General features: G+C 46.7%; 1 long non-coding RNA gene across 1 annotated transcript; it reads left to right on the top strand.

Moving 5' to 3' along the window:
* The first annotated feature begins 314 nt into the window (after window positions 1-314).
* Window positions 315-11,741, top strand: LOC135377166 (uncharacterized). Its single transcript, XR_010418075.1, has 3 exons — window positions 315-421; window positions 6,755-6,803; window positions 11,450-11,741. It is a non-coding gene; the product is annotated as an uncharacterized LOC135377166 (long non-coding RNA).
* Window positions 11,742-23,983: the final 12,242 nt, after the last annotated feature.

The following is a 23,983-nucleotide window of genomic DNA, read 5'->3' as shown; positions in this document are numbered from 1 at the left end:
GTGTAACTACCCATTGGCACGTTCACCGAAGTGTCAGAGCCCATGTAATTGCAACAGCTGCGTTATTAATCAATGTTGCTGGGTGAGCGCTGCTATTGTGCCCGTACCTCTAACAAGTGGTGAACGCTATCTAGACTTTCTTGCTTTTAATGTTGTCGCGCATGGTTCCAGGAATTCATCAATTTCTTCGGTTGAGATATCAAGTAATGACTTTTTTTTTTTAAATCTCATCTAAGATTCGATGTAACTTCGTTGCATGATTGCTAGCTCAGCAACAGTAATTTGGATTGGGTATTAATGTTCCCCGACGGCGAGAGACGCGTATACATTTCACCGAAGGCCCTCTCCGTAGGTTACTCGTAAGAATGAAGGCTGTCGTACTGATCCTGCTCGTGGCACTAACGGTTGGGCTCCTTAACTCGTAAGTATTGAGACTGTTTGTACTGACCTCATTGTGTGCGACCTTTAAGTATAAGCCAGGAATTAACGTAATGAATGCGCGGTTCCCGAGAAACATTAGTGCGCGGTGTGTTCCTCCCTTTTCTTTGTAGTTCTGTCTCAATGTTCGACACAGCAAAAAAAAATCATTACCAAGGTTGTTGGTGGTAGAGCTCCGCTATTGTGCATGTACCATGTACAGGTGGTGAGTGTTGTCTAGACTTTCTTGCTTTAAACATTAGGAAGGCAGCTGCCTCAGGACGGAAGCCGCCGATATTTCGAACAGAGACTGTTCTTCTTCTGGGCACCGTCCTCATAATTCAGGATGAGGACGGTGCCCAGAAGAAGAACAGTCTCTGTTCGAAATATCGGCGGCTTCTGTCCTGAGGCAACTCCCTTCCTACATCTCTACCGGTTCGCTGGAACCGGGATAAGCCTTGTCGTGGGCGTCGAACGAATCGTACGTGTATGTATCAAGGTGTTATTCAGGTCGGTGGGTGCGGGAGCGAAAGTTCGCTGCTGCGAGCATGCGCATTGCCGACGGATACTTTAGGAGACGGTGCATCATGGAGCTTCGCGTAGGATTCTTTGTCCGCCGGTATGAGAGGGGCATAAATGCGTCGAACACGTCCTCGAAGGCGAGTACGAAGCAGTACACTCTTACAAAAAAAAAAGGGTGTACTTTAACTCATTTCCTTGCTACATATATAACGCCCTTTTGGAGAGTACAATTACGCTCAAAAGTGTGTCTGCTAACTCCCTCAAGGGAGTAGCATAACACCTTCTCCCTGTCGTGGAGTAATGGAGAAATGGAGAAATGTGCTATGCTACTCCCTTGAGGGAGTGAAGAGGCACCCTTTTGAGCGTAATTGTACTCTCCAAAAGGGTGTTATATATGTGGCAAAAAAAGGCGTTAAAGTACTCCCTTTTTTTAAGAGCGTAGTAAGCAGACCGAAAAACGTTGGGGTTTATTCGCCGTTAGAACAGGACGCACAACCCGTTTTGGAAGCTAGAGCGGGCTCTGAGTCACGGAACGTACGCCCCACCGTCCTAGCGATGTTCACCACGCTCATTCCGCAACTAGGGGCCGCTAGATAACGAAGTGCCATCTAATTTAATCAGGTGCGATTCGAATGCATTCATGCACTTTTAAGTATTTTAATTGTGATCCATACATGTGTAATGGGCAGTGATGGCCAGTGGTTAACTACATGTAGTTAAACTACTAGTTAAACTACCTGATTGTAGTTAAAAAGTAGTTATGAACTACTTGCAGAAATGTAGTGTGCAACTACTAGTTAAACTACTATTTCGAGTAGTGAACTACAGTAGCTAGGTTACTGCAGGCGCCAACTACTTCCAATTTTACCGCAAGCTTTACGGCACGTTTGTGCTTCCGACTTTTACCTTGAACTACGTGTTTGATGAGAACGGAGGTGCAGAGCAATTGTGCCGCGCATGTATACTAAATCTTCACTTTTATCACTGCTTCTGATTCCTATTTAGGTGTCCAAGAACACTAAAGAAAGGGATTGGTGTTCATGGACAACATTAAGTAGTTATAGGTGTAGTTAAAATACATTGCAGTAGTTAAAGAAGTAGTTTTAACTACCTCCACTAAAAAGTACTAAGTAAGTAAGTAAGTAAGTAGTTGAACTACTAGTTAAACTACTCCATAGCGAAGTAGTTAGTAGTTATAGTTACTATAGTTAACTATGGTTAGTGGCCATCACTGGTAATGGGTATCCCTAAACGATTCCCTAAACATGTCCATCCATTTCATCCCGGACGGATTCGGAAGGGATTCCCTGTCTCGCAAAGAGAGTCGTTGGCACGCAAAACGCATGAGCGTATGACTCGTGTGGTGCGCTCTCATGATGCGGTGTCGCAATCAGGGGGATGGGGGAGGAGGCTCACGATTATCTAAACCTTCACAATGATGTTTCATACGACTGGCATAAACTGAGCTCTAACCGTATATGTACATGACATTAAGAAACTGTTTCGCATTTAAATGTTAAGGAGCAAACAGTGCGCCGGTGTGTGAATTTTGTGACACCGTCGACATATATGAGCCGGCAATAAGGTAAAGGTGTAATAAAACGTGTCCAAGTGTCCAACAGGAAAGAACACTCTGAAGAATGTGTATGGATGGTGGTTGCCGACTGGCATCGAAGGGGTTGTAAATTCTGTAGGCAGGAAAGAAAAATAAGAAGGCGCTGCAAGTAACAGGGCATTTGCGTTTTCGGAGCCATCAACTTCGTGCGTTAAAGCCAGGAATTGTTACGGGAAACCAGAATTCTATTGCAAAAGGAAAATACGCGCGAAAACAAAACATTTTCGTTGCGGTTAACAGACACCAAAACCGAAACGGAATTCAAAGGAGAGTAACCATACCCGAAACATATTTTTCTATCCCAGTTATGCCTGAACAGAGAAACAGGAAACAAAAAAAAAATACATTTCAGAGGGTGTCCTTTTATCTGCAACAAATTTGCAAAGGGGAGTTGCACGAGGGCGGCTTTACTTTAGGCATTGGAGTACTCGACGGGCCTGCTACCAGGAAACCGATTTTTTTGTTGTTGTTAAATTCGGGGACTAATTAACATATATGTTCTAACCAACTTTTTAGTTATTGACTTTAGAGAGCGCATTGCAGTTGCAATGTTAAAGCATGGTCACCACATGATCAGCTCCAACCTCTGATGAAGCAATAAAAAGTAATCTCAGCACGTGCTTTACACCTAAGTAGTTCGCCTCGGCCGTACGCTGGAAGGACAAAGTAATCACCAAAAGAGCGACGGAGACATCAATATCTCCGCCCGCACTTAACGTCACAGAAAAGCATCATGGGCAATGTTGGCAAACCTTTATCGCGGTATATTTCACGATTCTTGTTTCGTATTTTTTTTCTTTTTCCTTTCTTGAATTAGTTCATATTCATATATATTCATATTCATATATATTCGTATATCATCATATATTCATATATATTAGTTCACTTCCTTTGAAGTATGCACAAACAATGAAGTATTTGGGTTTGTACTTCAACTCCGATATGACATGGAGCACACAAGCTTCGCATGTGTGCAACAAACTAAGACAAATTTCCTGTTTATTATTTTCTCTGAGATATGTGTCTCCCCTCAGAGTTCGCAGAACTATTCTTGATGCCCTAGGTTACAGCGTACTCCGCTATGGCATTACCCTTTTTGGCCATTGTAGTGAAACTTGGAAGACCAGAATGAATGGGATCTTGAGGAGTTGCTTAAAGAGTGTCGACTACAAAAATTCAGCTACAAACGTCTCTTACGACCTATTCCGACGTCTTGGTTTCCCCTCATTCTTTAACCTTTTTAAATACGTCGTCACTTGAAAACATTTTTGGGACCCCTCATATAGGACCCCGGTTAGCGAATGCTGCCCTTCTAGACGCAGGCGGGTTAACTTTGTTGTGCCATTTTCACATACAAAATATGGATTCTGTCGCAGGCAATGCTGCGTACCTCGTATCTTCAATGAACTCCCTGTTGACATTTTCTGTTTCGAATCTAAGTACAAACTAAAAAAAGCCCTACGGAAACTTTATTATAGGATGTAGTACTTCTATATGTTCGTATATTGTCAAACTGTATGCTGCTGATTGCCTCAGGCCCAGTGCCACAAGCCTTTCGGCTTAGACGGGCCTGTTTTGTTATATATCTATTTTGCTGTCTTGAATAAAAATTATTATTATTATTATTATTATATGTTCGCAGTCGTTTGCCGTATCAAGGTTGATCCTCACTGGTGCGTTTTCGCGCACAGGCATCCGTTCCGTTGGCACGCGTCCTCAGTGCTAAACGCAGCGCAAAGCGTTGACAGCTTCTCACTGCCACGGTCGACAGTGGTTGACACATGTGGCGGACGAAGCGCACCAACGTGGGTCCAGTGCATGCCCATACAGCATAGACGAAGGCACTACGATTGAACATCGTATTTTAAAAGCGTTTTGGTTGTGTGCTGTGATGCCTCGATATGAAAGATGCGGAAACGGTGACGCTCAGCGATGCTTTCGCTGCATTTCTTGTGGCCCAGTATTCCTCGCGCTATTCTTTCAGCAGAAGAGAGACAAGAACGCACGTTCTCACGCTGCACTGCATTTTTATAATCTAGCCTCGTCTTGTTACATCCATTTCGCTGCATTTAATGCACTGCAGTGCCAGTATGGCAGCAGCACATACACAAAACCACACAACATTGCTCCGTTGGCCGCCTATGCTGTTTACCTACCAAGTACAAGCTCCGCATGCGTCAGGTTCGCCGCTCTGATTGCTCTCCTTGCTGCGTAGAACGCACTGCTGTGCGGAAAAAGTTGAGCCGTTGCGAACTCTTCTACGTCCGTGCGTAGGAGCTCTCCGTTAGCCTGTTGTCATGGTAACTGACGGATACAGGCCAACGGAACGGATGCCTGTGCGTCAAAACGCCTCAGTGAGGAGCAACCTTTAGTCATTTCATCCTGCTGAACACGGCTCTTGCCCCTCCCCGCAACGATAAGCGCTGATCTGTAGTGGTGATGCGCAAAGCTCTTTGCAGGCAAAAAAAAAAAAGAAAAGAAAGAAAACAAAGATCGTAAAACATTACTTTCTTCTGTGAAGCTAAATGAGGAAGGAAATATCGACGTCACCGTCGCTCTTTTGCCGACCACCTGAGGTGCGCAACAGGCGTCAGAGTTCCCGTGACGTGTCCGGGAATGGAACTCAAAACGCAAATAGCTGAGGCACAAAAAGAGAAACGGAATATCTACTTCAGGAGCGGAAATGCACACCGATACCTCGAATACCGTTCGGAGACGAAAACTGACCAATAAGCAGATATCTTCGGATATCGGAAACGAAAACATTATTTCGGTAGCAATCCCTTGTTCCAGGCTTTAGGGCCAGTCGAAATTCCGTCAATTACCAAGGGCAACATGCCCGCAGTTCTACATGAAACAAAAAATGCTGTCACCTCAAGCAAGCCCAACGCTATAATCGGGTTTTTGTCGAGACAAGACTGGTGAGAAATTAGTTACAGGAGTGTGATGCAAAATATAACTACCCAAGCAGTACACAATGTTGGACCCATATTGGCTGGGCACTAACGACACCGGTTCAATATGGGACCCTTTTTGCCAGGATTTCTCTGATACGGGCTCAAACTTGGCAAGATGGGGTTCCATATTGCCAAATTTGAACCAAGATGGGAAAATCCTTGCAAGTTTGCCCGGTTTTCCCGAGTTTGAATCAATATTGAATTGAATTGAATTATTGAATGTTTATTTCATCAAAGCTTATGTGATGGGGAAAACTGAAAAAAAAAAAAGAAAAAAAAAAGCTACAGCTAGCTTGACTAGTTCCCAGCTCCCGAACACTTGACATGCAAGAAAAAAGAATTGATCCGAGCATACTTGAGCATACAAGCAAGAGGGAAGACAATAGCAGAAAATTTAAGAACTCTTTAAAAAGACAGGTAAACGGTATGATGATGATTGACATCCATAGTTGGTCCGGACACGCGGGACGTCCCAGTTAATTTTATGGCGAACATTGTAGGCAGTTATATTGTCACGAAGCGAAATGGGCCGGCGAGTCGTCGAATAAATAGCGAACGGTTTATTAAACTACTTGGTAGTAAAAGCACAAGAGTGATAGCTCTCTGAACACAACTGAGTCCAAAGAATGAGTGCTCCAGTCTGGAGCGCACAAGCATTTAAGCGTCGCGCCGAAAAGTCTGGAAACAGCACGTGCGTTTGCCAGAGAGCAGGCGATGAGCCTGGAATCTTCTTGCTTCTTCTTCATCACGCGCTGGGATGAGATGTATCGCTTCGTGCCTGCCCTGGAAGTTTCTCGAAGATTAACCGTGACAATAGTTCGTCCTAGTTGAATTAGTTCAAAAATTAAGGAGTATCTGCAAACATTTCTCTGTAAACACAGGAGTGTGTGTTCATAGAGACAAAACACATTTACAATATTGTAAAGTTGAAAAAAAAATATATGGGGAACATGGGGAAATATGGGGAAAATGTCGGCAACATGGGCACAATATTGCGTGTGTACACTCCATATTGTCTGCAGATGCAGAAAATGGTACGTCTCCTTGTTGGTATACTTGTATGAAATGCCCGAGCAGCACGGAAAGGCTAGACGTTGAACGAATGAAACGCCCAACTCAATGTGTCGTTACTTCCAAGAACCTCCCGCAGATGAAGCACATTATTCATGAAATAGTCAACATATCTGGCAATCTCACTGTAACAAGCACTGCAGCTTATCTTTTTCTTCTGGTGTACTTGCAGCGTGTGCGCAAAGAAGAACGTGACAAGCGGAATTTGTCTACACACACCGGTATGTATACTTCGTTGCGGAGTGACGTTTTCCTGCATCCCGTGTCTCTTTTCGCGTGACATATTGCACACCAGCCATCAGAACATTCCATAAACACTCAATACCTATCATTCTTCGTACTTTTTAATTGTCTTTCTAAGTTGGTTCACCTTTTTTGCCCCGTTTCCTGCTCTTTTTCTCACGAGCTCTATTCACATTTATGTAAATTGCCCATGTAAGCCCTTGCTGATTTGAGTTGCGTGTCCTTCCTGTCATTTTAGTCTGCTCAGACAAGGGCTTTTCGCAATATGGACACGTGACATCCCTTGTTTCCTTTGCGTTTGTCATGTTTCTTATGTACTCATACTTGCAAGAATAGCGATGTTCAGCTGCCACTGTTTTGCCAGTGGAGTCGGAATGTCCTCCTTACATACACAGGGTGGATTTGAAGAAACTCGGTGTTGTAGAACGACTCATGCGACATGCTGTGCAGAATGACTTCGAATATGTAAAACGTCTACCACTGACAGCATTCATTCAATCAGCAAACGTTTTTTTTTAACGAAAAAACGAATTTTTGACATATTGATTTTAAAACATTTTTGTTTTCAGCTGCAGGAGAAAATCGCTGCCTACACGCGTGACGCACGCTCGAAGTTTGCTTTTTGAAGCCGTTATACTCAGTTATATTACGTGCGTGCTTACCGTCAGCAAGTTAGTTTATGTACACAGAGCGAAAGACACAGTCTATTCGGTGCTGACAATCGCCCTTTATGGATTTTTGAAGATGTTTCTAGAGCAAGGCACGTCCGCCTCCAGTACCCATAGCAGCGTAATCCGCTAGCGTAGAAGTCCCTAAGACCTCTTTAGTAGTCCCTAGTCTTCAATCAATAGCCTAGAAGCGTAGTCGTTTTCCCATGATTTTTAGAAAGAACCGGTCACCTATTGAGTGAGGAGCTCTTTGTCGGGTTACGGACCATCAGCTCACGAGAAAAAACAGGCCGAGTGACGTCATATCTACCAACACACTAAATTTTTTTACACCTGTGTTAGTGTAAGAGGGGTGTATTCTGCAATACACGCCCAGATCACACCCATATTACACCACTGCGAGGCTGATCCTCTCATATGTGGGTGTGAATTGGGTGCACATCTACATTGGTGTGTTAAGGGTGTAATAGGGATGTAATAAGGGTGTAATGGTTTAAGGGTGTTTACCTTGTTCTAAAATGTTACACCCTTTTTGGTGTCAGTTGGGTGCGTCATATCGCACACCCTTTTGAGTGTAGCAGCTACGCCCAACATATAGTTGGTGTAATGAAATACACCTCGACAATGGGGTGTAATGAGTAAACTATGTTGTGGAATATAAGTGGCGTGTACACTGAGTCTTCATTTTCCTTCATACCAAAGCCAGTAAGAAACACAAACATTATCAGGATAGTGAGTTGATCCGCCAAGCAATTCCTCGCTTCAGTGTTTTTTTGTGTATATAATGAAATGAAACTTAGACACCTCACCTTAGACACGTTCGTTTTGTCTGGAATGCGAGCAGGGCTTGTAGCGGACGACGACAACGACGACAACGATGGCCACGCGCGTGGAGCACCCGCTCTCAGTTCCACCGGCGCGGCCATGGAGATAGGCCACCGTCACCGCCTCTCCGTGGCATACCATCATCGCCGGTCGGGGCTCATGTAGAGGAAGACCACCGTCCTCTACATTTGGTGACCCGGACAAGAACATCACGTCCGCAGCAATTCGGCCCTTCACCATCCCAAATTTCTGACCACGCCATCGAGCAGCACTACCTCCGGCACACACGGCCCACCTTCACTCCTACCGCACTCTTCGCTCTCTCTCACCTACGCTTCTCTCTTCGCTCAAGTCTTCTCACGCTTCTCACTGCCGGCCGCGACACTCGAGCCTTGCGCTCACCTGCCGGTTGCGGCAGTCGCGGCAGCCGACGCCTCGGCACGCTTAAGCCCGTCTCGGCACCTCACTCACTCCACCTGGGACTATCGAGCTTCGGCTCCCGTGCCGGTCGCGGCACCCCAGGACCACGACACCGAGCGCCTCACTCTCTCTGCGACGGATCGCTGTTCCCGTCCACACCTACCACAAGGATGACTACCTACACACGGATCGCTGTTCCCGTCTTCATCCTCTCTGAAATGCCGCCAACGTGTGCCGTGCCCCTGTTCGACCACACGTCACCACGTCCATACGCCTACCACGGTCGCCCTCAACCGCAGCTTTCCCCAGACGCGTTAACTCCAGCTCTTGCGATGCGTCCGCAACGCATCTGACGGCCGGGGGACCCCTGTAGCGGACGACGACAACGACGACAACGATGGCCACGCGCGTGGAGCACCCGCTCTCAGTTCCACCGGCGCGGCCATGGAGATAGGCCACCGTCACCGCCTCTCCGTGGCATACCATCATCGCCGGTCGGGGCTCATGTAGAGGAAGACCACCGTCCTCTACAGGGCTATCGAGTTTGCAGATGCTTGCAAGACAGGCAATGTATATAGTATCTGTTTCTTTTAGAAAGGAAATGCCTTTCTATGTAAGGTTTTTCATCCCATTTATGCAATTTTTAAGATTTACCTGTAAATTTAAGCGCGTATACCCTTATCCGTATATCAGGCCGTATATTGGTCCAATATGGCACCTCTTTGGATTTGCTGTATTGGGAAAGCAGAGTGCATTACAGGTTCATGTTTTTCATTTACTTTGCTTGATATGCATGGTACACTCACTATGGAAAGACTATGGAAGCTGCACAGGTTACTCCATTGCTTAAGCGTGTTTATTTATACCAAAAATTCAATCAGGGTATCGTCCAATTACCAGTGTAGACCAACAAGACTCACACCCGCTATGCAGACCATACACCCTTTCAGAGATAATGTGGGTGTACCATAACTCACACCCTTTTAAGTGTGAAAGTTTGAGGGTGTTGTGAAATACACCTCAACAGGTGGCGTATTTCATTACACTTACAAACTTTTACACTCAAAGGAGTGTGAGTTCTAGTACACCCACCTCAACCTCAAAAGGGTGTAAAAAAGTTTAATGTGTAGTTTAGCCATTACACTCCATGGTTAAAGTGTATTTCATCACACCCACTATGTTGGGCGTAGCTGTTACACTCAAAAGGGTGTGCGATATGACGCACCCAATTGACACGAAGAAGGGTGTAAAAAGATTTAGTGTGCACGAAAAGAGGAAGGAACGCACTTTGTGTGCGTCGGTATTATGCGATGGGGAAAACTATCCCAGTCTAGGTGCGCATGACTCTGAAATCATAGTGGGCCGCAGAAAGTAACCAGGTCGCGCTTTCCTAAATATTCGGAGCCACGACAGTCAGATTGCAGCCAAAAGACGTCTTCTTGTTTGTAAACAAATGACGTCGTAGTGTTCGACATCGCCACCAATTTGGTAGACTTGAACTACGCTCGAAGCTAGGGGCGAACAAGGGCGCGCACGAAAGCCACAGTCTTCAGGGGATTAGGAAGGTCCCTGAAACGGACACGACCTTCGGTCGTACTTTTCTTCCAATAGGAGACAGCGAACAACTGGCCATTCGTGGAACCCACACCTCCCCTTCCAATTTGTTTCTTTCTGTCTATCGACGTCATGATGACGTTTCTGGGGTAGAGGTCTATTTCGCAGAAAGTAGATGATTCTGGCAACCCTGCTCCTTGTTTATAAGAATATCAGAAATATGCGTCTTGAGCTTCATACATCTAACACCCATGTAGTGCAAGTACAGCTCGGGTCAAGCTTAATAATAACACTAGAAAAAAATCGTTCTCGTTTCCATGCGCAATAACGCAGCCAGCCTTGAAGCACTGGGAGGAATATTATGTGAACAAAATAATTGCTTTAGGCTAACAGGATAATTTTGTAATGGATACAGGATGATAATACAGGATACAGGATACAGGATGGATACAGGATAATGGATAATGTACAGGATAATTTGTAACATATTATCTAATCGCTCTCCGGAACGATACGATTTTTTTTTTTCAGTGTTATCATTAAGGGTGACCGGAGGTGTACCAGCGAATATGGTTGCGCCGAAAAAGCGTTTTCTTTCTTTTCTCGTACGTCGGCTGCGTGGATGCCATAGCCGCCACCATAAAGTGAACAAATATGCCCCGAGTGAAATTTTCTAAGGCGAACATACAAACCTTGTGGAAATCACCGTGTCCAGACGAAATGCCATGTATGTGTAGGAAGAGTGGTGCGTGAATACGTAACGAATGCGATGTAGTGTGAGAGTGTAGCGACGCCCCATCGTGTCCTGGTCCTTCGAGGTGTATCCCCAGAACGTCCTGAGGACGACACTCAGGGACTGTCCGTGGAGAGTCATTCAGGAACGTCCTGTGCCTGTCCCTGTGGATACCTAGCGGGACGAGAAATACTACTTTGTTTGGTTTACCTGCTCAGACGCCCTGAACACATTTAGGTCAATCCTTGGACCGGATTGACATATTTCTGAAACAAGGGACAATAACATAAATAATAACAAAATAAGTTTTAATGTTTAAAGGTAAATGAAATCAAGTATACACGGTGTACATCACCGAGGGACAAGTGAGAAGTTACAGTGAAATAAACGTTGCTGATGCTTTCACTCGATTTCTTTTGAATAGTGCACGAACGTGAGCCAGTGTGTTGGCGACTGTGGCGGTTGCAACGGCGAGAAAGGGCAAAACTCGCTCCAGAAGTTCTGTCAGCCCCGAAATCCTGGCCAAGGATCAAGTACGCGTCGACCTGGACCTCAGCTACGGAACTAACGCACAGTTCCAGTTTTAAACTTGATGGTCAAATAAAACATGGTTTGGGAATGGGGGATTGAGTATAAGACAGTGTTTGCAGAATGTGGTTCGCGACTCCCAAATGCTCGTGACAGAACCGAAGAAGGATGCGAAGCGGCTCTGGAACTTGAACTAAAAAAAAAAAGAGACTGGAAATGATATACTTTGACCACATGCCCTGCCCAGTACTCTGAGTTACAGAAAAGATCGTGGTACGGCATGTTTATGTCACATAAAGCTCGCTCTAATGGATAGGAAATGTCTTTTTTTTTTCCTTTGCCTTGCGATGGTTTCCAGTCCGGCTGACCCACTCTGACTTTATTGACTATCACATGGAAATGCAAAATGTCGTATCTTGACGTTCATGTTGCAAAAAGACAGAATGGGGAGCGGGTTCGGGGAGAGAGTGTATCAACGGGATTTCACATATGTTTGATGGGCTGCAGAGCAGCAGAGTTTGGGACGCACTGGGAAGATGTGATTATAGGCAACGCATCATTGATACAGAAGGCCAGCTTAACTCCTCCTCTAACTCCTTGCTACGTACACATACTAAAGTCGGCAAATCGCAGAAATCACCCAGGATGTCAGCCGATCGCCGCAGACGGTTTTGAAACAGGAGCTCTCTCTGGCTGCCAGTAGTTATCCATATGCGGCTAATGGCAGGTGGTTCTCATAGCTACGGCTGCCGAAAGCATGGCCACGATAGGAGGACTCAAGTGGGACTCCTAATTGTTACGTCACATCGCTCAAGCAACGAACACATGTCACCACGTCATGTCATGTGACCACGAATAATATTGAAACTTGTATTATATGATGTGCGCTCCACACTCCAGTCCACTTGAGAAGAACCATCGTATGGAACTAGTTTTTTTTTTTTTTGTCAATGGATAACGGTGTACTTCTGATGTGTTACGTCTTTAAAATGCTTGAGAAACCACATGCTACCATACCACATGTATGTAGATGTACCCGGTATTTTTTTTTAAGCAGGACAAATTTTTAATTACAAAGGCTACTAGAACATCGTGAATTTCATTTTTGAAGTTCAGTTATATCGACAACGCTGACATCCTCTCGAAGCAAATCTGCAACTTCAAGATGAGTAATTAACTAAAATTCAATGTTTAACTCTGCAATGAGAGAATTTCTTGCAAAGAGGAGAATGCAGATCGGGAGAGAACCCTCTTCGAAAACCACTCTGCCGTTTTAAAATCCGCGCGTGCACAGAAGTTAACCGACGCTGAATTTTAAGTACGCAATTGAGACTCAAAAAAGCTCGCCTGAGAAGCGCATCACTTTCGCCCACGGATGTTTGTCCCTGCTGGAAAGCGGTTTATCTTGACACCAGATGGACGCAGTCTCCGTTTTTGCTCATTTACGTATCATCATCAGGGATATATAGTTCAATGCATGCATGTTTCGGGATTGTTTTAACGCTAAATGGCTTTCAACTCATAATATCTCATTCTGCTATGACGCTTGTGCACGAACTCCCGAGAGAAAGAGTCACTTCATGAGTTCCAAGGTAATTAGCCATCTTGTAGTTGCATGCTTTCATCGACAACATATCATCCTAGCCGTAGAACTCAACTGCAAAGATTAAATTCACGTTATTCTAATAGACTTTTTATAACAAGTCGGCCCTGATTTAAAAGCACCCGCTTTAGCTCCGTTTACTATGTTGCAGAAACGTAGATTCGGCACGCGGAACAGCACATTTCTCATTTGAATTTACTAAACTGTGGTTTGTAAGCTTGCGATTTTTTTCAAGCCACGGACGACGGAGGTCCCGAACGGCGCTGAGAGGTGCAGTGAACAAACGAGAAGAGACGTCTTACCCCAGACGTCTTATCCCAGTGACGTCTTATGCCAGAAGTTCCCCGAGGCCACCATCCCGAAGGGTGTTCTTCGGTGGTCGGCTCCCTCTATACAAGAACATAATTCGCCAGGAAACGGAAAGTAAGCATTTCCCTCTCCACGAAGAAATGTCACTCTAAAGACGGGCGCGGAGGTGTAGACTTGACGGCGGTGGAATGGCTCGCCCATCGGGTGACCTTAGGAGTGCAATAGCTTCGTAATGGGGTATCACAGAAATACAGCGTTTTGATGAGCATATTTAGTATTCACAAGTGAATACTCACAACGTGATTGCTTCAGGAGTCTTAGAATGGTTTCAGAGTCCCATTTTAATCCCCACAGCAACAAACTAGTTTACTTTGATGGTGACCATGATGATTACGGTGTTTCATCCGCCCATGTGGTACTTCCCCTGTTGCTGCTGTCATCCGGTGAAGCTACCTTACCGTCTGGTAAACAATGAAGCCCTAAATTAGTGAAACCTGAAAAACATTCGGTGCAAACACGCGTCGATGGATAACGCACACCACAGTCGGCTTCCATGCATAGTGCACAGTGCCTCTTCACGACACTTTTTCAATGTATAACGTGCTTGTAATACACCGCAAAATAAGGAACAACCGCGAGTACCAAAGTCCTGCATTAAATAGTAGGTTCAGTAGGACCTTTAAGGCAGAGCATTAACTGCAGAGCATTAGGCACTGGCACATGAAAGAAGCACTCTTATCATAGTGAGAGGTCAACAGTTTAGCTGGTACGGCAGCACTATAAGGTGTGGCGAAAAATTCTCGGTCAGACCCGTTTCAAGATATAGGTTGATGTACCGACGTCAGGCCACCAGAGTGCACTGCGATCTGTCGCACTATTGTTGCTTGTGTTTCTCGCACGTTCCTCACCTCCAGTTAAGGGATGGTGAATGTAACATTCGGTCGAAGAATAAATCTGGTAAACTGAATTACACAAAAGTTGCCGTCTATTCAATCCCAGAAGCTAATTAGTGCCAGACGACTACAGGACAGTCAAGATGTCCGCGTAACACCTCGCCGAATGGTTCCGTGGGATACGACGTGCAGATCTGGAGGGTGTGTGCTTCGCAGTACAAGCTGTGTTGAAGCACATCGTTTCAGGTGATTACAATATCTATGCATTGTTAAGCAGTGGAGAGGTCCCATCGTGCGATAACTTCTACGTCGACCCAAGTACCTAATAAATGATGCCGATCCTGACTGTGCACAAAGTCAGAACCTTAGCTACGGGTATGGAGCTGCTGATCCTTCTGGATCTCTTCAAATGTAGCCACGCTGCACTGTTGTGGTGCATACCTGACGTCTTCTGCGCTGTTTTTGCTTTGTGAAAGCTGGAGGAGGCACGGAGCCAGGAGGAATGCAGTGCTACAACAAACAGCTGCCCCCAGTGTTTGCGAGGAAGCTGCACAATGGGAGAGCACAAATGAAGAGAATAGAGCAGGTAGTGCAGACCTGTTGACCATATCGGTGACAATGCAAATCTGAAAGACCCAGCTCACAGTGTGCATATCAATAGCATGGCTCACTTTGTGAGATTCTCACTCTGGAGTTATGTTTGGTTACTCTTGTTTGTATTCGTAATAATAACCCCACTTTGCAGTTCAGGTACAAGTCTGTGGACAAGCGACCAACTTCACCGCACAGTCCTTAGCAGCCCCAGAGGAAGAAAACAAACGGCTCCTGTCAGAGCTAGGAGCAAGTATACTCTACATCATGCAACTTTAAGTGTTACTTTTAAACCGGCATAACTTCCAGAATGGCGTAACCTCTACGGGTACTGTCGTCGACCGTAGAAGTTATGCCACTTTTATAAGTGGTTTCTTGTGTCTGAGCGGTTTTAGCATTTACTACACACCAAAATCTATGCACATTACTTGTAAAAGATTGGCTAGGCTTATCCTGAGTTCCCCCCCCCCAAAAAAAATAAAATAATAATAGACAGTTACGTTGTACCGCCAAGATTACGAATTCGGGACATGTGACATGCTGCATGTGGTTGTTTAACAGGAAACATGAAAATGTTCATTTATGGACCAGCTCATTAATCCTTGAACTTATCTTGAAGCGCATTCCAGAGTGCCATTAAATGCAGTCTGCACAATTCGTTTTGTACCTTGCTATGTGAGAATTGGCTATCACTACTTCCGGAAGAACATCATAACCCGGCTTCACGGTCCTCAAAACTCATGTGTAAAACTAATAATAAAGAAAAACACCCACTGCAGAGCGCAAATATTTTGCATGGTGGCTCCTGGCTTGACAGACGAGGCACGCTTTCGAGAGTCGTTAATTGTCACCACATCGCTTCTTCAATGCATAGGAAAAGGCATTCTTTGCTAGCATGCATTATGAAAGATGAAAGTCACTGAAATGGTTGACCAGCTCCAGGAATCGAACCCACATCTTCTGGATTACCGATTCAGGGCTGTACCAATTGAGCTAAGCTAACACGCCTCATCAGCGACTCCCACGGGTGCATCATCTGAAGGGACAAACCAGCCACTCTTTCTCTCTCACTCATCCTTCTCTCACTCTTACATTTTTACTCACTCATAGACACACTCGTACGACGGGATCGACGCATGCGGCAACTATTGAACAAGAGATAACTGAGAGAGAACTGAGAAAGAACAAGAGAGAGCAGAGAACAATTGGTAGAGCCCTGGACCGGCAATCCAGAAGATGTGGGTTCGATCCCTACAGCTGGCTAACCTTTTCAGTGACTTTCATCTTTCATCGTTGATTTCTTAGGCAATTTGAGGCTTTGTTTGTATCTGTCCCTTCTATGTTGTTCCAGCCTCAGAACATCAGTTTATCTCTTGTTCAACAGGTGCCGCTTGCGTCGATTTCCGTCGTATGAATGTGTGTATGAGTGAGCAAAAATGTAAGAGTGAAAGGAGGGTGAGTGAGAGTGAGTGGCTGATTTGTCGTCCCTTCAGATGACGCACCCCGAAAGTCGCTGGAAAGACGTGTTAGCTTAGCTCAATTGGTAGAGCCCTGGACCGGCAATCCAGAAGATGTGGGTTCGATCCCTACAGCTGGCTAACCTTTTCAGTGACTTTCATCTTTCATCAAGAGAGAACTGCCTGAGAACATCAGTTCTCTCTTGTTTAGCATGCATTTCTTTTCTTTTTTTCATTTGTGGTGGATTCTATCACGGTTGACTCACTACGCCTATAATGGCAGGCACATGAAGTTCCAGCATGTTGCGTGTCCCTGTTTAGTCACTAAAAACGTTGAAGCTCCTAGCGGAAAGTTGGAATTGGGATCGGGTCGAGGGAGGGTAGCAGCGACACAATGTCTCATACTTTGGATGGGTGAAAGGGAGTTGGGGAAGCACTGGAAGATGTGACTGTATGCAACGCCACCTTGATACAGAAGGCCCGTATATTTCCTTCTCTCACTCCTTCGTACGAATATATATTAGACTCGGCCAACCGCGGAAGACAAGATGTCAGCCAATCGCAGCAGACGATTTTTAAAAACAACTTCTCTGTGGCTACCAGAAGCTACCAATGCGGGTGATTGCACGTCGTTTCCACAGCTACGACTGCTGAAAGTACGGTCATGACTGGTGGACCCTTAACTGGTACGTTACGTCACTCCAGCGATCAGGCTTTCTTTGTAAGTGGCGTGGCTATATAATGAAAATATGACGGCAGGACAATATTCATTATTCTTGGAAGTGTGTGACGTTATGTGACAACGAATAATACTGCAAGTTTTGTCACACAGCATGTGTGCAGCACACTTCCCGTCAACCACAAAATACAGAATCAACGTTCAAATAACGTTGCAAATCTACAAACCCATCGCAGAATCTGCGATAGCGTGCAACGTAGATTCTACGTAGAAAATGACCGCTGAAAGCCACGTTGATTCAACTATAATTTTATAACGTTGTTTCTACGTTGTCTATTGCTGCCACTTCATACTATGCTACTTTAGAGATCCACTTCTCCTGGCGCAAAAATCTCTCGTTGCTATTTTTTTTTCTTTTTCAAACGCCGCCAACGCAGCCCTTATTTTCGCTCATGGGAAAGAAAGCGGATCAACAGAAACAACTTCACATTATGGGCGCAATGCAGCGAATTAAACTTTTTTTTTAAGATCTTGCAGCAGCGATTCCGCTTGGACACCATGGCTATGGGGTGGCGTTCTACTCCTACAGTGGAGATTCCCAATTCCCCAATTCATCGTCACAATATACAGGGTGTCTTTTTTAAGGCGATACAGATTTTTCATTAAAAAAACTGTAAGGGCTATAGACATGCTGTTTTCACTTCCATCATCTCTGGGCCTCTCGGAGCTTCTTGGCCATATCTTGCTCGACCGTCAAATGAAAAATTACCTAAAATAGTTAATTAACTTTTTAATTATAAAAGCTACGAAGTTATCCAAATGAGGACATCTGTTCCTTGCGATGACCTGATATCGCAGCCGTTTTCAGAACAAAAATCCGTTCCGTAGATCGTCCACGAAAAAAATCGTGAAGGAACACATTTATTTCTTTATTTTGTTCATTGCGCATCTTCAGAGACCCGTCTTTACTTTGCCCCCATTGTGGACAGGCTGAAAGAGCACACTGTCGCCTCTTTGGTCCTGAAAAAAGATTAACAGAAAATGCAACACAAGATAAGGGCAGTGGTTCTGATAGCGTCACCCGATACACGTGTTTTTGTTTTGGTTCCCCAAATTAAAGCTCATCTTCGACGCATAAGGCGGCACTGTGGCGGCATCTTCGACGCATGAGACTCCTTCACCATATCACATTGGGAATGAAGGAAAGACGCGTTTCGGAAGATGCCCAATGAACAAAATAAAGAAAAAAAAGGTATTCCTTCACGATTTTTTTGCAGACGGTCTACCGAACGGATTTTTGTTCTGAAAACGGCCACGATATCAGGTCATCGAACGGAACAGATGTTCTCATTGGAACAACGTTTTAGCTTTTATAAATAAAAAGTTAGTTATTTTTTTAGGTAATTAGTATTTTGACGGTCGAGCAACATATGGCCAAGAACGTCCGCCGGCCCAGAGACGACAGAAGTAAAAACAGCATGTCTATAAGCCTTATAGTAGTTCTTTAACGAAAAATCTGTATCGCCTAAAAAAAGACACCCTGTAATTGTTGTTGTTGTTCCGCTTTGACCCCATGGATGCTCTTGGACTCCTTCTTTTGAACGTGTACAGATGCAAGTTATTGGTCTGGTTACCTATAAGGAAGATGTGCGTCACAGAGACAGTGTCCACAGTGCACAATATGTTTTTATGTGAGTGGGTGTCTTCACACAATTAACAGTTTTTGCATGCAAATACTAGTGATATTCACATATTAGTGATATTAGTTATAAATTCACAATATGTTTTAGTGCGCAGTTAAAAGAAACTCCTAAATTTTGTTCTTGAACCCAGTATTTGTCAAATTTTTGTCACTTTGCTATTGCTAGGCATGTTGAACATACGTCGGTACGTGAGCCATTCTGGGGGCATACGTTACAGAAAAATACGTACCTTGCTATTAATTTAAGTGGCCTCATCAAAGTTCCTACTAAAGCTGAAGAAATTGCTTGCTGTCTCATACACAAAAAGTAAGCTGACTGGACTTTTGTTGCTCCTGTATGGTATTGAAATTGCGGAAGATAGCCACTCCTACCCGTTACAGACACCCAGTGCCACGATCTTCACCTTTCACATGGCGATCGTTATCGTTAAATTCAAACTTCGCGCGTTCCAGAAACGCTTTAATAGGCTCGCGCGAGAGCTAGTGGCGCATCACGGGCAAAATTGGCCGTGGCTCACTGGGACGGGTGTTGGCCATGTCAAGTTTGAGATGGGCAGGCACCCGGGTTCGAATCCCTCTGGTGCCGACTGTGCTGCCTGGGGTATGAGATAGCCGATATGTGTGGGAATATCGACGGTTTAATAAGAGTGTGGCGGCGCCGAAGACGATCGCACCATCCGTACCACCCGCGCTTCTTCTCGCGCCTTTACCGGTGCGTGCACCACTTCGATTCCTGTCCGGCTCCGGTGAACAGCACCGTTCTCCGGCTGCAGTCTTGTAAATAAACTCAGATGGCTTCCCCTCAAGCTGGTGACCCGGACGTGGACCTTGCCCCTTCTGCTTCGCCGTCAGCGGCGTGTGACTTTGGACTCCTTGTCGACGTCGCCCGCCGCCGACTTGTTGACGCCAATACACACCTTACTGTTCACGGCGTTGCCACCGCATTGCAACCGCTGCACCCCACTTTCGTTCCGGCTCCCGCCACGTCTGTTTTTGAGGCGATACTTCAAGAGTTTCCCGATATCACTCGTCCACCTAACATCAACAGCCCGGTCAAGCACCATGTCACACATTTCATCACGACAACGGGCCCGCCAGTACACTGCCGCCCACTGCGACTCGCTCCAGAACGCCTTCCCATCGCCCGCGCGGAGTTTGAGCATCTCCTACAACTGGGCTTTGTCCGACCTTCGTCAAGTCCATGGTCATCCGCATTACACATTGTCCCTAAAAAGACCGGCGACTGGAGACCATGTGGCGACTACCGCGCGCTCAACAGCGTGACAGTTCCTGATCGATATCCCTTGCCGAACATACAAGATTTGCACGGCCCATCTGCACGGATGCACTACCTTCAGCAAGGTTGATCTCATCAAAGCATATCATCAGATTCCGGTTGAGCCCTCCGACATCCCAAAAACCGCCATCACCACACCATTTGGTTTATTTGAGTACCTGAGGATGCCATTTGGTCTGCGAAACGCTGCACAGACATTTCAGAGATTCATTGACGAAGCATTGCGAGACCTTCCCTTCTGCTTTGCGTATCTCGACGACTTGCTCATCGCCAGCGCCGACGAGGAACAGCACATGATGCACCTCCGTCAACTTTTCCGTCGTCTCGACGAGTACGGCATCGTCATAAATCCTGCCAAGTGCCAGTTTGGCGTGTCCGAGCTGGACTTCCTCGGACACCGAGTAACGGCCGCAGGAATTCGTCCCCTCGACGGCAAGGTTGAGGCAGTCCGGAACTTCCCCCAGCCCACCACCAAACGTAAGCTGCGTGAGTTCCTTGGACTGGTCAATTTCTACCGGCGTTTCATTCCCTGCTGCTCGGCCATCATACACCATCTGGAAGCGATGCTTTCTTCTGCTGCGCCGCGTACCACCCTCGACTGGACACCTTCGGCCATCGAAGCTTTCAGCGCCATCAAAGCCGCATTGGCGAATGCCTCGCTCCTTGTGTATCCAATTCCAGGCTCTCCAACATGCCTGATGGTGGATGCTTCCAATATTGCTTTAGGAGCTGTCCTTCAACAGAAGTTGCATGGCATCTGGCAACCCATTTCATATTTTTCACGTAAGCTCAAACCACCGGAGACACGGTACAGCACTTTCGGCAGGGAGCTGCTCGCCATCTATAGTGCTGTACGTCATTTCCAACATTTCTTGGAAGGTCGTAACTTCTTCGTGTGCATTGACCACAAGCCGCTCACCTCAGCCATTGCGTCGAACTCTACCAACCGCTCACCGCGCGAAGCTCGCCATTTATCCTTCATCGCCGAGTTCACTTCCGACATCAGGCACGTCGGCGCCAAGGATAACCCCGTCGCTGACGCGCTTTCACGAATCTCCGTGGATGCCCTTACCTTTCCCTGCACTGCTACTCCCTCCATGGATGACATCGCTGCCTGTCAAGATACCGACCCTGAATTACTCACCCTTCAATCGTCAACCTCCACTCCCCTCCGCTTCGACGACATCCCCCTACCGCACTTCTCTAGACCTGTGGCTTGTGACACCTCCACCGGCACGCCACGTCCTTATATCCCTCTTCGGTACCGCAAGCTTATACTCGACGTTCTCCACAACCTATCCCATCCCACCATCCGAGCGACACAACAGCTCATCACCAGCAGATACATCTGGCCTGGCATCAATCGCGACATCAGATACTGGACCCGCGCATGCATCCCGTGCCAGAGTGCCAAAGTTCATCGGCACACTCATCCGCCCACCGGGCAGTTCCTTCCACCTGACGCCCGTTTCAGCCACGTCCACCTGGACATTGTAGGGCCCCTACCCCCCAGCAACGGTTACTCTTACATCCTCACCTGCATCGACCGCTTTACTCGCTGGCCAGAAGCGATCCCCATTTCCAACATCACTCAGACACCGTCGCGCAAGCTTTCGTCGTGGGGTGGATCAGCCGCTTCGGGGTGCCCGCCACAATTACAACTGACCGCGGACGTCAGTTCGAGTCGGCGCTCTTCAACAGACTCTTGCGAACGATCGGCTGTAGGCTCGTCCGAACTACCGCGTACCACCCCATGGCCAATGGGCTCGTGGAAAGGTTGCACCGACAACTCAAGTCAGCCATCCGTGCCTATCCGGCTGGAGAGTCATGGACGGAGATTCTTCCTTTAGCCCTCCTTGGCATCCGCACCGCCATCAAGAAGGATATGGGCTGCACTGTTTCGGAGATGGTGTACGGCACATCCCTCCGCCTTCCCGGCGATTTCTTCCCGTCATCCCCCTATCCGCCCCCTGACTATACCACGTACGTCAACCGCCTTCGTTCCGCCATGCATTCTCTCCACCCTCCGCCGTCCCGCAACTCGCAGCCGCGGTCCATCTACGTGCCGGTGGCACTGGAGACCGCCTCGCACGTCTTCATCCGCAAAGACTCCGTGCGGGGTCCCCTCCAGCCTCCCTATGAAGGCCCATACCCCGTGCTTGCTCGCTCGGAACACCACTTCACCGCCCAACTCCCTCGACGACAGGACGTCGTCGCGAAGGCAAGACTGAAGCCCGACTTTCTAGACGAAACCGCAACCACCCTTCCTGTGCCTACATCTGGGCCCCCTCTGCTACAGCCGAAACGCCCCCGCAGGGTTCACTGGGCGCTACCGCTTCTCCGTGTGGGGGGCTCCTGTGGCGGCGCCGAAGACGATCGCATCATCCGTACCACCCGCGCATCTTCTCGCGCCTTTACCGGTGCGTGCACCACTTCGATTCCTGTCCGGCTCCGGTGAACAGCACCGTTCTCCGGCTGCAGTCTTGTAAATAAACTCAGATGGCTTCCCCTCAAGAGCAACTAGGGACGAGACAGTTCATGTTGGAACATGTGCTTCCAGACGAATCAGCGAGAAGAATGACACAGGCCGGGCTCTCGCGCATCGTCTTCGGTGTCCGCAAACCAACCCACTAGCGCCACTACAATACCTCCCCGTTTAGGTCAAGAAATAACGGTCAACGGGACGCCGGATCCTCAAGGGCTATCGGCGTGTATTGTCACCTGTCGGTGCTGCTTCACTCGAAGGTGCGATAGCTTGCCCATCCATTGGTGGATGAAAATTTAAGCACGTATGACGATTCCCGTCATTGAATGGCGGGTCCCCCACTTCGGGAATTGTATAGGGTAAACAGTCGACCTGCGTTTATCTGTACTTCATTTATCCGGATCCTGCGTTATCCGGACAAAAAATCACGGGGACGGATTTCTCCCCATGCATTTTGCCTCGTTTATCCGGACTTCAGCTTCCAGACTCGGACGACAATTCCAGGGAACAGAGGTGACTAATACCCAACAATTGCCTTCAGTTATCCGGTCATTGTCCAGGAATAACACTTGGCCCACACCTAGTCAACGGAGGTCGAGAACCCTGGTCGTGACCTGCTTTTTACTAACACAAAGACGGAGTTGTTAGGAAGAATTTTCTCCCTTTCAGATTTTGCACGTTACACAAAAGTAATCCACTGAGCAGTCTGGTCATTTCAGACTGAGAAGCAACGAGGACCTCTGCGCTGCAATCACAGATGACGACATCGTCAGTGTCGGACCCCTATTTAAGGATTGCTGCCATTAAAGAATCTGTTGATAGTGGAGCAAGTGTCGTCTATGTGTGTTCTTGTCCGTGTTTTGTGCTCCGGTTTTATTCAGTCATGTACCAACAGGCCCATTCTGCCATTTTGATGATCGTCAGTGTCGTCGCGTGGGGTAGCGTTCAAGGAGAATCTGATTATGCATGGATGGGGGCACCAGCTGTGACGGTAGAAAATGCGCGGGCGGCACTGAGAACAGCGCTATTAATTTTCGAGCAACAGAACAATATTTCGCAAGTAAATGTCATTAGCAAACGTTTGCATGAACTTAATGCGTGTATTAGAACGAAACAGATGACAATGTGTAGTTTCCTGTATCATGGTCAGTAAAGATGTCATTTTAGGATCACTCTGGATTTTCGTTTTTCAGGTATCCGGTTCCCCCGCTATCGGGACACTTTTACAGGAAACGAAGCCGTCCGGATAAACGTGGGTCGACTGTAGATTTACCGTAGTGCTGAATCATGCCCAGAAAGGAACGTAGCTCAGATACTTGCGTGGGAGGAGGCATGTTCAGTATCGCGGTTACCCTTTTCGGAGATGGTCGAAATCCCTACGCTGTGACAACACGACCAAGGTACTCAACTTGTT

Source organism: Ornithodoros turicata, chromosome 1, assembly GCF_037126465.1.
Source record: "Ornithodoros turicata isolate Travis chromosome 1, ASM3712646v1, whole genome shotgun sequence".
Classification (NCBI taxonomy): Eukaryota; Metazoa; Arthropoda; class Arachnida; order Ixodida; family Argasidae; genus Ornithodoros; species Ornithodoros turicata.
This window is presented reverse-complemented; position numbering and strand designations above follow the sequence as displayed.